The sequence below is a fragment of the Meleagris gallopavo genome, chromosome 5 (assembly GCF_905368555.1).
Source record: "Meleagris gallopavo chromosome 5, MGAL_WU_HG_1.1, whole genome shotgun sequence".
In the NCBI taxonomy this organism is placed as follows: domain Eukaryota; kingdom Metazoa; phylum Chordata; class Aves; order Galliformes; family Phasianidae; genus Meleagris; species Meleagris gallopavo.
This window is the reverse complement of record NC_139408.1, coordinates 10,538,355-10,551,841: the sequence shown is the minus strand read 5'-3', so window position 1 is coordinate 10,551,841 and position 13,487 is coordinate 10,538,355. Positions and strand designations below refer to the sequence as shown.

The 13,487-nt window shown below is 35.7% G+C and overlaps 1 long non-coding RNA gene across 12 annotated transcripts in view; it reads left to right on the top strand.

Moving 5' to 3' along the window:
* The window catches only part of LOC104910973 (uncharacterized), an 81,828-nt gene that overhangs the window by 26,802 nt on the left and 41,539 nt on the right, over positions 1-13,487 (top strand). For 10 of the 12 annotated variants that reach the window (XR_014883388.1, XR_014883396.1, XR_014883394.1 and 7 more), the window contains one exon: positions 6,819-6,897. The exons of the other annotated variants lie outside the window; for them this stretch is intronic. This is a non-coding gene — a long non-coding RNA (uncharacterized LOC104910973). The remainder of the gene's footprint in view (positions 1-6,818; positions 6,898-13,487) is intronic. 12 annotated transcript variants of the gene reach the window in all.

The following is a 13,487-nucleotide window of genomic DNA, read 5'->3' as shown; positions in this document are numbered from 1 at the left end:
ATTTTTGACACAGTAAGTATAGATAAGTAGTTCTGAATAACTTTAGAAGAGATGAGCACCTTTGCCCTTCTGGTGAACACAGAGGCACTCATGACCTTTTGTGAATCACTAAGGGTTTTAACTCTTGGCGTAGTAGCTTACTGCAGTTGTTAGGTACTGAATGTTACATTTTCAACTCTGAGAAGAACTTGCTGTATGTTTGAATGACTTATCTGTGAACCTTTTAGTTTTTGTGAATATGTGATGTATGACGTTTTCTTTTAATTTTTGATCTACTGGGCAGGTACATAGCTTCTATAAGCTATATGGACTTTTATAGTGCTGGAAAGAGTATATTTTGAGTTTGTAGCCTTTGATTTTCTCATAGTTGTTTAAGATGTATTTGTATTCGAACACAAATTTATAAATTTGTATTTTTTTGTACATGCATCCATTTATATCTCCCACTAGTGGCAGAATTTTAGATCCTGAAGTCAATGACTTCCTCAGTTAATTCTGGGAAGATTCCACAGAAATGTAGAGTCCATAAACCTCAATAAAACTCGACTACTGTAATAACTTTGACTGTTCTCATATTTGAACTTTTAGATCTGCTTAGTCCTTTCTGCTGCTGCTTATGATAGTCAGTTCTTCATAGCAACCTTAGTTATTTACTGTCCGTACCTTCCAAAATGGACTTGCAAAAACACTGACATAATTTTGCCTTCCTATTGCTAAGTAGATCAAGTTGTTACTGGGAAGTAAAATCCACTTATATTGTGTGTCAAACATCTATTAACTTGAGTGGAATATCAATTCAGTGCTATGTCTGTAAAATGTTCCAAGCGTTTAGCGCTTCTGTAAACTTCAGTTTTGTAGTTGGCTCAGGAAGTCCATAATTTACTGAAAATTGGGAAAGAATGTGTATGCCTACCAGTTCGGTGCCTGCTAGTTGATGAGTTTGTTTCCTGACCATTGGAAATGGAGTGCCATGAAATGCTCCTTGTCTCAGTCCAGGCACTCACCTTGTATACTAGGTTTTGTTGTAGAAACATCTCACTTTCCATAAGTCATTTTTACATGTTTTTTTTGAAGGTAAGAGGTCAAGATGAGAAAGTAAAAGGAAAGGCATTTTCTGTCAGTTTTGAATAGTAAACTGCTTCTTGTGGGCTGATTCCAAAACTGGGAATTTTGTTACAGGTAATGAGTTAATCGGTGGCATCAGCAACACTATTTGCTTTTCCGAGTACATGCAGTACTTAGCTAAGAAATGTTTCTTATGTATCGTACACTGCGGTCTTAGTCCCAAATACTTTTAAAACATTCAGTTCCTCTGATGATTTAACAACCTCTGCAATAGTCAGAATGTTTAAAAAGAGAACCCATTTGTTCTCCACACACATCTCTCTAATGAAATAGAAACCAGTAGATGGAAACTCTGAGAACACAAAATTCTTGCCAATCTGAGGTTGGACTCTTGGTTAACTTGCTGAACACCAGGAACATCAGAAGTTCCAAGACTGTTTCCTCTCTTTTACTGAGTAGTAAAACTCCATCAAATGATTCAAGGAGCACCTTAGGAATGCTTAAACCTTTTTGTGATCAACAGATAATCTTGAATGTTCCCAAGGACTTTTCATTATTGTAAGCAAGGTTGCCAAATACAAGTAGAAAAAGAGAATAACCTCTGCGGTATGCTACCGCGCATATACAGATTAAACTCCTTAGAAATAAGCATAACATCTGTAGCGTTAATTTTTTGGCACTTACTGACTTGATTGCTATGGACAAGTTCACTCTAATGCGTAGCTGTAAGTTTCAGAAGTCTGAACTGTACTTAAATGGCTTAAAGGCATGATTCCTTAAGTTACAGCTATTGTCATAATCTCTCCTTATTCTATTGGTAGAAACTCGAGCTAAGTGTTTATTCTGTGTAAGCCACATAATAAACACCTGCATATTTGGGAACTACCTAATGACCCAAATTTCAGAAGCTGTATGGGTATGGATTGTAAAGGAGAAAGCTCGGTACCTCTGCCTGGTCCGAGTGTGTACTTAAATTCTTAAGGCTCCAGAGCTGTCTGTTGGCACAGCTTTGTCAAAGTAATGCTGACCACTCTAGTGGAATCCTAACAAATTGAAATCATCTGGATGTACTGACAGAAGCCAAAAAGCTGACTTTATACTGCTTTTTCCAACTGAGCAACCAGACCACAACACTGGACCATGTGTGTGGCCTCACCCACTTGCATATATGACACTTCTGGAAATGAAATGTCTATGAAATCATTAACTGATTCACCCTCTGTATAAAACAGCTAGTTTGTCTTAGTGACTTAACAGGCTTTGACGAGTAATGTTTATGGCTAAGATTCTCAAAATCAAAATGAGGAAAAAGTGACAATTTCACAATTACTTTCTTCATGTGAAGAGCTAAGTAATGGAAGACTACACTTGCAAAACAGTTGAATACAGTCTGTGTCTATAGATGTTGATGTGTATACTTCTTAAAGACTAACCAATGTACTTGAACTATGTTTTCTAGAAAAGTGATATTTACTAGGGTAATCAATTAGATGGGCCTAGCAAATTTTACTTTACAGATTTTTCAGTTGATGTAATTATCTCCGTCACAAAGAGGAGAGTAAAGCCAAATAACTTACTTTTTGTCAGTATAAATGTTGGCCCTTCAAATTTATGTTAAGGAAACTGGAAATTGAATTTGTCCCATTATCTTAGTTTATTGCTTAGAATCTGAAGTATTTTTAAAAAATACCAGGGAGTTTAGTGAGTATGATTCTGTAGTTGACTGAAAAGTAGACAAATTTGTCTCATAATTCACTAGGGAGTTGATCTTGCCTATTCTCTGAGCTCTGATAGTTTGGATAAAATGGAAACTTGGTCTTGCCAAACAAAAGCCTGTGGTATCTGAATACCTTTTAATGAGAAGGAATGAATTCTCTGAATTCAGTAATAACACTCCCACTGACTTCAACAGGGAGGGAACTGGAAGTGGGGGAGGGGTGAGGGTGTCTGACAAGCTTTCACCAAGAGTATTTAGTACATGCTTTGAAGAATACATGATGAGTAGGAGCAGCAATTCCTCCGGAGTGCTTTTTAAAGATAACTGATGAAAAGATGGAAAAAGATGAAAATAAATAAAAGTGGGTGCTAAAAGCAGTGGATCAAATTAAAAAGAGATTTTTTCTTCCTGAGAAATTCTAACTAACATTAAATTGTAAGAATATGAAAGTGAGGTACCTTGTAAGCACTGAACGTTCAATAGTACATAATGAAATCCTGTTTCTAGTTCTGAGGCGCATCGAAATTTGAATTGCCAAATCTGTGTAGTATCATCAGTGGCACAGAATACCAGAAGAAGCCTGTACAATGGTAATGGTTTTAATGGTTGCAATTAAAATCCTAATATGTGATATCTGTTCTTGCAATATTCTAATAACTTTGCTAAAAGCTGAAATTTAATGAGTCACTAAATTTGCTTGTTTTCTATTGAAAAAAATAGGTGCAGTTGTGATTCTTGTGAAAAGATTATTTCTGTATATGAACAAGTCAAGCATCTCTCATTAACTTTCATTACTGGACAATAACATTTCATCCTGAGGAATAATGTGCAAGCTGACTGAATTCAGACAGAACATTATTCCTACTTTATCTCATGGGCCTTTTTTTAAGAACCTCTCACTTCACTTTGCCCAAAAATCCAGTGTTTGGAAGATGTCATCAGCAGTAGCAGATAAGGATTTGGGAAACCTTGAGCTTGTTCCCAGTCATTTGATTTACAGCTTAGTCAGGTTCCTTTGTACATTGTGCTGTTGGCTTCCTTGCTATCTTTTGTTTTCTTTGCCTTGCCAGTCCAATTTATTTATAGTGGACTTTCTTTCCACAGTGTCCTGAGACATTATATATTGCAGTTGGGTCCCAACCAGCATTTGGGCCTTAAAGTTCTACTGCTACAAGTCTTTATTCCTATACATATGTATTTTCAGGAAAAGAATAATGGTAGAAATGAGTCTGTTGCCCCTGTGTTATTGCTGCTTTACAAATTCTTCTGCAAGCTATTGGAAATGTAGTCATAAACCATATTTTGAGGAATCTCCTGTAAAGCAGTGAGAAGATACATGTAGCCTCCCAGGATTGGATAACTATTGATAAGGCATTTGGCTGAGGGATTGATCTTCAGTTGCTGTGGTCTTTTTTTTAAGTACTTTGTTTGTTTGTTTGTTTGTTTGTTTGTTTGTTTTGAACTTTCCTATTAAGAGCAGTTGCCTAATTTCAAGGTGCTGCTGCGATGCTCTCACAGAAGTGCTCATTTTTGATTCTGTAGTAAATGACCACTTGAATATTTTTCACAAAACAACCAGTGTTAAATATTTGGTATCTAGGGTACATTTTTGGACACAGTGTTAATGATGTAAATTCTTTCAATCCAACAAAATTTATGCATTTAATATTTAGACTTCTTACCTTGTATTCCAGATGTGACACTTTAAGGTATTGAGTATATTTTCTAAAGGAACACAAGAAGGATAAAACCATGTTTTCTTGGTTATGGCACAGGATTTTTGTCCCTCACCATATCATTTTTATTGCTTATACATCAAGCTACGCTCTTAAGGAGTTATTTCATTGTCTGTCTTTTTGGAGTTCTAGCTTGAGGTATAGTGCTTTCATTTGCTGAAGTATGTGTAATTGCATCTGTTTGACTGATAGATATAACTAAATAGTCTAAAACAGGTACTTTGAACCTGAGATTTAGCACTGAAAGAAGGTAGATGTCTTTAGTTTCTGTGCTATTCCCATCTGTAAGAGCTGTTAATGTTCCCTCATCTCATGGATATGTAGTAATGTGAAACTCTAGAATACTTGAATTATATTTATCTCCAAAAGCCCATAGAGGAATAGTAATTCAGTTTTCAAATCTAGGCTTGGACAGTACTCTATAAATAAAGTCAGAAGCAATACACTGAACAAGGAGAAAAAAAATTTGAATGGTTGCTACACTAGTGGCTCTTTGTATACTTAGATTTAGAATCTTGTACAAATTGATAAGTTTGAAGTAAGGAAGCTGAATCAAGTTTACACATTTATACATATATTTTCTTGATTTATACAAGGACTGCTCCAAAAGTGATGCCTCCTATTTTATTATTTTGGCCCACAGCATCAGAGGCAAATGTTGGTGGTCTGGCAGTAGAGGTTGAACCCACCTATATTCCACTGCATGTTGTTGCTTTGTGACAGATGGCAGCAGAGGGGCCATCTGACAAAATGATGTTCTACATGGAAGTGCAGATGAAGCAAAGGTGTGTCATTGAATTTCTCTATTAGGAAAAAGAGTCACCCATTGACATTCATTGATGTTTGATGAACATTTATGGAGAACAAACAGTGAGTAGAGTGAGGCATATGCATTCCTGTAGGAAAAAAAACAAATAGATATATTTGAGATAATCTAGATCATCTAGATTATTTTTGTAACTGATTATAAATTCAATATCCAGAAGTAGAAAAGAATGTCCAAGACTGAAGAAGACAAGTAACGATAGCTGTTTCCACTGTATTATTTCTACTGTATTGTTTTTGGTACAACTTTTTTTTTTTTTTTTTTTTTTTTGTCCAAATCTCTGTTTAGATCCAGTAATGCTTTATGCAATCTTGTATCTCAGATGCAGAAATCTACCACACAAAATGTTTGAGTACCTGCTTTAAATATCTCTGTTCCAAACTCATGATGCAGCACCATACACTGTTGTGAGATTCAGCCTGTTACCCAGAATAGTTTTAATATCCTGGGCCTCACTAGCAGTAAGTACTAGACAAGGGCTGAGTGTGGCTACTTAGGGCAGATGATGTGATGGAGAGAAAATGGTGGTTCCTGGATTCATTCAAGTAGTGCCCAGGAAAGAAAAATTCTGTTCTTCTGACTTGTCCTAAATTTGTTGAAATAGGATATTTATTGACATGAAGGTAAATGCTATTATGAATATGATAATATTGGTACAATTTTTAACTTATATAAGATAATAATGAATACATGTAGACTGCAATTTGTGTAAAAGCAAAACAGAGGTGTTTTAAAATCATGGAAGGAATTTTGAGTGCCACATTTAATCAACAGTAGTGTGCATTCTTGTTGCATTTAAAAAACATAACTTTATATTCAGTCAATGCCTTGTTTTGTATTGTTTAGTAAGTAGTCTATCAATATTCCTGTTTGTATATAAACGTCTGTTGGAAATATGAAGAATGCTTCATGTGTTGGCTGTTACTATAGTCTAGAATGACTAATTGTGTATATGTATGTTATGGCAGTCTGCATAATGAAATCAGAAACAAGCTTTTGACAAATACTTTTGTGCAAGCTAATATCTTGCTAGTCCCTGTTTTTCTGAGCAGATTATCTTTTTTTTTTTTTTTTTACAATTCGAATAAATAACTGAAACTTAAAATAATTCTGTACTTGTTTCTAACTTGAAAATAGAGACAATGCAGTTTGGTGGGTTTTACTTCAAGTTTTTTCTTGAAGAGGCATTTTCTTTGCTCATACACCAAGGCAAACAGAGACAGAATAGATGCTCTAACACTGATCTCTGTGTCACTGCTGATGGTTTCATATCAGTTGAATGACTAATATCAGTGGCAGAACAGAACCTGCTATCTACAGCAATGTAGTTACACCCAATACCTAAGGGAAGGAATGCTGCTCTGCTCTACCTAAGAGAGATGAGATTTCCAAAATTCAGTCCTGTTTGTGTAAGCTCTTCTCTTTCCCTTTTCTCTTGTCTCCTTCTCATTCAACACAACTCTCCACAATACAGAGTGAGACCTTAGTGTCTGCATGTTCCTGGCATGTCCAACACAGCTACTGCTTTCAAGAGGAGCTCGAAGAGTGTGCAGGTCAGTACCGCTTTAGATTCTTTCAACAGACTCCAATAGGAGTACAACTTAATAGCTTCAGGCAGTTTTTTTAAGTACTTTGATTAAAATACGATTAAAGAGGTATTCTGTCAATTTTGCTTTTGTTTCTATTTAACTAGTAAAAAAGAAAAAAAGGAAAAAGAATGTTTTGCTGAATTGCATGACCTCATGGGCCATATTTCATGTTCCTCATTGAAATGTGGTTAAAGTAATCTTGTATTTAACCAGATCCAAACCTTCAAACAGCAACATTTTTTTTTTAAATGTCAACTTAAAAGACAGACTGTTTCTTTTTTCTTTGGCTGTAACCATCAAATACTTACATATACAAAACATTAATCATTAATTAATACAAGCACTGTAATTCATATAAAACAATTATAGCATTTAGAGTTTTAGAGGAGCTATTATTGCTGCCTTAGCCCTTTTAAAAAATATACTCCCCAAAGGACAAACTGTGATCCATTAATATGTATGTATTATTACTTTTTTGTAACTCCAAGATTGCTGATGTCTGTGAATATGGAAGCATTTATAGGTTATGGACGGTCTGTTAGTTGACTTGCTGTTCTAAGTGCAGTATTTTCTAAAACCTAAAAAGCAGTATTAATTACCCCCTGTCTGTACTAACGAATGTAATATTTTTTTCTTCTGGAGATTTCACACTTCTTGTGATCCTGCAGTAGCAACACTTGAACTTGCTAGGTTATTCAAAGTAATTGAAAACATGGGGATAAAATTTTCTCTTTCACTGTTTATTGCACAAATTAATAAAAATCATTAATCTTATCCGTCCAGCCATTAAGCAGCTTTCTTACTTTCTTAGAATCTCAGTTCTCACAGATACATTCTAACAGAAGTTTACGCTTTTGTTGCATTGCCAGTGAAGGGCAAAATCTTTATGCACAAAGGCTCCTAAAAGGAAAAATTGGACTAATTCAATAATGCATATATTAGTCCCTACCTAAAATTAGGTATTTTTAATTTATTTTCTATTTTGTACTTCATTCAGCATTTTTCCAATGTATCTTGTGTCCTAGCTGTTTAAAGGATTTAATATAAAAGGATTGTTATGCAGGTCTGGAACTGCAGGGAAATGATTGGCTCCTTTTAAATATATTAACTGTAGTCAGTTTGCTTTTTATAAATGAAATAGAAGAACTACTTAAAAATTTTTCAATTCTTCTCCATGATCAGTCTATTGTCACATGCATTTGGCATTCATTATATGTTAGCCCCAGGCGCCTCCAGTCTTGTACTCAGGCCAGCAGTAATTTGGTTTATAGAGATCATATGGCAGGGAAACAGACCTTGAAAGACAGAACTCTAAGAAGCATATTTGATGAATTTCCTATGATTTGAGTCTGGGTTTATTCTTTCCTGTTGTGGAGCAGACACCCTACAGCACACGCGCTGAGGCCCGATGCGCCTGAGCAAGGGGCCAATTAAATGACAATATGCACACTGTTTTTTCGCACATCTCGGGTTGCATTTCCTACCAGAGAAAGGGAAGGGATAATGGTAGGGGGAGGAGAGGAAGAAGAAAAGGCGGGGGGGCCTTGTAAAGGATCCAAATATGGGCAGGAAACCACACAGAGTGAGTGAAGGTTGCCTTTGTCATTAACAATTAATGTAACCACGAATGCTGGAAAAAATATACGCTGCAGCTGCTAGTGGCAGTGGTGTAGTCAGAGTTGCATGTCTTCTGTCTGCCCTTCTTCCCAGCAAGGCTGGCATACTGGCACAGCCAGCTCCACAGCCTCTGCTGCTTTAGCTGATGAACCAGCAACTGCCTAACCCTTACACCCAGATGGGTCCCAAACTTCAGTTGAGTGTGTAACAGGTTGTAGAACTGACAGGGCTGGATCTCAGAACTTTCTATAGCCAAATGTTTTCTTGTTACCAGCTCTCACCTTCTTGATGTGTGCACATCAACATGTCTGTTGATGCTGTGGGAGATATTTTCATATATGTCACTGCATAACAAACGAGGCCTCAACTTTGTAAAACTAAGCTGGTGAGGTTGGATTTTGATACCCTTTCTTATATTCAACAACATTTTAATCACTGGCATCAGTGGGATGCTGCAAGTGGGAAAGTTCTATCCTCTATGAGTGAACAGATGAAAACGTAGCCTTATGCACATAGTTATACTTCCCTGTAAAGGGTCCTTGGATGCAGTGGGTCTTTTCACCCAAGCATTAGCACAGGCACACGTGCACACGTGTAGGGAAAAGTTCACTCTGGGGTTTATTTCATTTTAAGGCCTTAATTTATTTGATGATGTCCAGAGACTGTCCAGGTCTCTTTGGGAGTTTTTTGATTGATTTTAATTCCTTTTCCCCTCCTCACTTCTCCTTTCCTTTCTCCTTCCATTCTCTCCCCCCGCCATCTTTTTTTAGTAGTTTATAAATGTCACTTTTCATTAATGTGACCAAAATGTCATCAAGTAGTTTAATGCTCTTTAATGTCCTTGTATCGTTTACGTTTTTTGAACAGTGTGGAAATGAATCCCATCTGTGGGTTTGCTAACATCAAAAAAGTTTGACAGGCTATTTAGACGTGCTACTTCACATTGCATTAGCGTGTACAATGTCAGGAAGGCAGGAGCCAGAGTGAGGCCATACCATGCCACCTCACTCCTGACCCCTCCTCTAACTTCTCTGAAAGTGACAGAGCATTTACCTCAGAAAATCAAAGTCCATTGTGAAGTATCTGGGCCTGGACAGGAGCCCAGGGGCCCCAGGAAAAGTGTGAAGATTAAATTAATTAAGAAGAAAAAAAAAAAAAAAAAAAAAAGAGAAATAGTTTCTTTAAAGAGCAAATTAAGTCAAAACCATCCTCTCTTCCTTGCTTGAAATAAGAGATCCTCATCAGTTGGGCAAATGGACATATTCTAATGTTGTCTGATGTTTCATTTATATTTGTGACTGGATGCTTTGTTTTCTTTGTGGATGATACAGTACTTTCAAGATGAGCTGGTTATGTTTTTCATTTTATTCTTGGAGTTTTATTATTATTTGTTTACTTTTGTATATTGTCCAACTGAAAAACATTCATTCTATGTAAAACAAGAGATGCTGTGCCATCTCATTAAGACATATCACTGTTCTTGAGCAGGCTTACAGTGTTCTTTTTCAACACTCTCACTTTTTGAGGTGATATTTAAAGTTTATATGTACCCTGTCTGCAGTGCCCTATGCAAGTTGATACATATCAGGAAACTATAATTTCATATTTTTTGAACCATATTTGTGCTAATGTCTCATCAGCAAGGCATAAATGTAACTCTTTAGTATGTGATGAGTGTTTTTTAAATTTCTCTGGCTTTTTGCCATGACAGTGATGTGCCCCCTTTTGAAGGCATTTACTATAAAAAGAGATGTGGCTTTTTATTTCAGGAAGACAAAAGCTTCTGTTCTTTCTGAGACACAGGGAACAGCAGAGAGTGCATTTTAACTGTTAATCACTGTATATAAATGGATAATAATTTCCACCTCTGAGTGCATGAGGATTTACTTGCCAGTTTTTTAAACCCTCCTATATAGTGCATTTGCATACACAAATATAATTTAATTTTAAGTAGGAATGAAAATAAATAACCTTGTATGGTGGCTTTAAGTTTTAAAAGCCAAGGTAATCTTTTATAAGCATGAAATAAAAATCCGTTAAGGCAATCAGTATAAGTGTACAGGCCTTTAAGATTTGGCTTTGTATGAAATAACGTACAATTCTGTGACTGGTTGTGTCATGTTGAAAGAGTAAAACACAAACTATGAAAATAGTAAATAATAAACATTGTTGTACTCTTTAATTGGTGAGGTCAGGATAATTTCATGAAATAGATGATGAAATTGGCACCATTTCATGCCCTGGTCTAAGCACTACTTGCACAGAGTCAGGATCTGAACAAAAAAAAAGAGATGATCAAGATTACATTTAAATTCTATTAGTGAAAAAGTGTATTCAAGATGTAATTCTGATTTTTCTTAAACATTTCAGTGGAGACAATGAAGCAAACCCTTAGGTTTACTCTAAAAGCATTTTCCAAGTATGTAATGAAGACTCAAGTTCTCTTACCCTTTTGAAATCTGAAATTTATTTTCATGTCTGTTAAATCCACAAAGAATAAGAAACCAGCAGTCACAAAGCTGTAGTTCTAAAAGAAAAATGTGAGGCTTCACTGAAAAAGTAGCATGCAAATTACATACTGCAATTAGGATAAGAATTCTTTACATACATGCTCATAAACAGAGAGCAAATAGATTCCACTGAAAAGCTAACCCAGCTGAGAAGAGACCTCAGAAATTACCATTGGACCAAACAGTAAAAACAAAGCTGCAGTGCAAGAGCTTAATCCTCAGGAAGTTGTAGAACCAATGAAAAGCTCACATCTTTCCAAATATGAGCTATGGGGATATTTAGATGAGTACTTGCAGCTAAATGTGGGGCAGTGGATACAAGGCCTGAAATAACATGCTGCCTTCTTCAAGCTATTTCTAATATCATACGGAGCCTCACTCACCATTGCTTTGCTTTCTGTTGTTAATTACACTGCTGTTAGTGGATGTGAAATGATACTAGGGAGATTGAAGCCATCAATACTCATTAAAAATAGCATCAGAAGGGCCTTGAAGTATGTCATTTAATGTGGGCTAGCTGGCAGATCGAGTAAGGTTGGACTGATTACACCTAAACTCCTTGCTTTAAAACCCAGCAAGCCTGGGAATTTTGTGAGTTCCTTACTTATTCAGGTACTAGCCTACACTCACTAGAGGAAGATAGTCTTCCCTGATGCCCAATCTAAATCTCCCTCAGTGCAATTAAAGCTTGTCGTTTTTGTCATATCTATAGTGAGCAAGAGAAACAAATTATTCCTCTCTGCTTTTGAAGTTATCTTTTATATATATATGAAGACAGATATACATAAATATTAATATTGCCTTCATGCTTCCTCTCACTCTTCTTTTGTGTAGACCAAATAATCCTAGGTCTTTAAGTGTTTTTTCAGCGATTGTGTTTTCCAGATCACTCTTGTTTACCATGGAGCCAACGTAGACCACTTTCTATTGAAATGTGATGTCTTTGTCCACTTATTATATTCCAGTTCTGGCTAAAATCATGTTGTGAAGTTACTTTCTGATGATGCTTTTTTATTTTAAATCCCCAACAGTGGCACTGCTGATTACTGTTCTGGTTGTAACCCACAACACCCACTGTTTTGAATAGTATTTGGCAGAAGTGGATTTTTGGATTTTTCCAAATCCTTGATGAATTTTTGAAACAGAGTTTAGAATATCAGGCGTTCCCAATTGAAATGTTTGCTTTTATGTCATTTGATTGACATAAAGATCATTCTTGATTCTAGTTTTGATACTCACAGGTTCTCCCAGCTAGGTGGTAGATCCAAATTTAGAATGCATACTAATTGATCATTAAGGTCATCTTCTTTGCATTGTGTACAAAACTGCCAGGATTTTCCTGTAACAACTTCTCTCTGATTTCCTAGAAAGTATTCTCAGATATATTTTTATTTTTGAAGCACACCCCTTTCTAAGCATGTGCTCTTCTTGTGCCTAAATTAAATAGAGCTGATATGTAAGATCTCAGACTATAATGGGGAAAAAAGAAAAAGAGAGCTGAGATGACCTCAAGAAGATTTTTTTTTTTAATTTAAAGAGATAAATAGGATTATATTGATCATAGAAGGCTGTACAGATGAAGATGAGCCATTTACAAAGGTGCTTAACAAACCCAGGAAACGGTGCATTCACCTGCACTTTTTTATTTGGTTATATAAAACTGAATTGCTAAGTGCTAACTGTGGAATATGTAGATATCTAGATAGAAAACAAAGCAGTTTCTGCCAAATTAATTTTTTTTTTTTACCTCTTATACAAAATTTTGATAGAAATGAAGAAAATTTGTTTTGCAGCATTCTTAAACAGATAATATTTGTGGTGAATGGGTTGGATGAGACTTGAATGTTTTAAAGAAAAAATAAATTTGCAGATGAAAATATTTTTATTTAAAGTTGTAAAAAGTTGTCAGATCAGTATTTATTAAAAAGCACTCATTTTTCAAATGAAAATTTTTTGAATCGAAAGCTTCTAATTAGAAAAGGGTTTTGTTGAAATGTTCTTGAGCAGCTATAGCCATACACAAGGCTTCTGCTTATTCTTATGGCTATTCTGCCATAGGATGCTTGCTATCAAAAATGAAAGCCTGAGAACAGGAAGATGTCTTCTTTTTTTCTTTCTAGGCTACTGATGAGAATTTGTTCTGTGCTTCAAACTAGAGCAGATTCAGAATAGTCTGTACAGGCAAATTCATCTTTACTGGATTAATATACCATTATGGGAGAGAGCTCTTGAAGTTCAGAAGCACTTTGTCTATATCTCCGATACATGGTAATTGTTGAGATCTTTGCAGGAGATGAAGAGGGATGTGAAATTTGTTTTAAAACTAGCAAAAATCTAGCATTAGTATCAAGTAGTCCAGGTGAATGACAAGAGAGTGTGCATGGCGTTCTCTCCATAGTCCTTGTTTCTTAGAATACGAATTCCTCC